Below are 1744 nucleotides of genomic sequence, written 5' to 3' on the forward strand. Positions count from 1 at the left end.
TAATAAATTATTGTAATTAGTTTCTCTAACGAGGATTGAGATTTTCATTAATCTATGGACTGATCGAATGAAGTACAAACAATGGGGTTTAGTTTATGGATCTTAAGATAAATGAAAATATACTGTGATCAGGACAATGGATGAGATGCTTTGAATAAATAATCTGATTATGAAACCCGTGTCTTATTGGAACAATTGACCTTAATTAGCTGTGGCTGAAGAATCAGCTATAATGAATTAGATTAATTGAAGCCAATCTTCTGGGAATTATCTCCTAAGTTTCCACACATAGAAACTATGGTCTGGGAGGTCAGGGCTTCACTTCATTCTGTAATCCCAACTTGGCAATGTGTAAGGTCTCACATTTGATACTGCTTTTGCAGAGCAGAAGCTGCAGGACTAAAGGGAATATGGGAAAAAGCTAAGGCTAGGCACCAGGAATTTGCTTTGTTTGATTTAAGTGTGCCCTGGTTCTTACCACTTGGATTAAGAAGTTTCTAACTTATTTTGGATTTTATAGGAACCCAGTGGTAGAAGAATTTAAATGTTAAAGTCTTTGACATTTTTAAAAGACAGATTTTTAAATTTTGTAATTTTTTTAGATTGTGTTCCAAAAATGAGATCTTGGGGAATCAACAAGTTAATAAAGATTAAGGTTAAATAATACTGTTTTTATGTGTCAGGTTGACAAGGGATAAGCTGTGATGATTAATTTTTATCAGCCTGACACAAACTAGAGATACCCAGGGAAAGAGAGCCTCAGTCAAACAATTTTATTTGTCTTACTGCTTTGGAGGCACATCTGTGGACATATTCTTCACTAATGATCGATGTGGGAGGGCCCAGCCCACTGTGGGCATTGCCACCTCTGGGCAGGAAGTCCTGTGTTGTATAAAGTAAAATTAGATGAGCAAGCCAGGGGGAGCAAGNGAGTGAGCAGCTTTCATCTCTGTTTCCTGCCACTATTCCAGCTTGAATTCCTGACTTGGCTTTCTTCCAAGGTGGATGATGATTAGAATATAAACAGAACAAATTTTTATTCCCTCTCTCAGNGGCTTCTGCCCATTGTATTTATCTTACTCATAGATAGAAAATTTACTCAAACACCAAACTAGGTAACCCATTCCTGCCACTGCCTGTTTGTTCACTACCTGTGGAGTCTGGTGGTAACAATTTATTACATGCATTTAAGTGATCTCCACATCTTCACCTTGCTGTCCCTTNCTGTTCTACTCTCCTTTCCCCCTCCAACTGACCCCCTCCTGACTCATTTGACTAACTTCTATTTTCAGATCATCTTTTCTTTCCCTTTCCCCTTCTTTCATTTTCTTTTTGTTTTTACACTTGAGAGCACATATGTGGTGTAGGCCTCTACACGTCTGCTTTGTTTTGCTTTTAACATCACATCCTTCAGTAACATTCATTTTTCTGCAGATAGTATAAGATCATATTTCCTTCTGGCTGAGTATTACTCTGTTGTTTCTGATATAATGGTTTGCTCATTCATTGTCTGACTAGGTTACATCTACATCTTAGCAAAGTGAATGNTGCTATAATAAGCATACATACACAGGTATGTGTTTATATGCTGACTCCTATATGATGACCTCAGTTCACCTAAATGGTATTCAATTAGCTGGATGGTTGGATCATTGGCCCTCCTTTCCTCTTTCTTTCTTTCTTTCTTTCTTTCTTTCTTTCTTTCTTTCTTTCTTTCTTTCTTTCTTTCTTTCTTTCTTTCTTT

Source organism: Mus pahari, chromosome 2 (genome assembly GCF_900095145.1).
Source record: "Mus pahari chromosome 2, PAHARI_EIJ_v1.1, whole genome shotgun sequence".
Taxonomy (NCBI): Eukaryota; Metazoa; Chordata; class Mammalia; order Rodentia; family Muridae; genus Mus; species Mus pahari.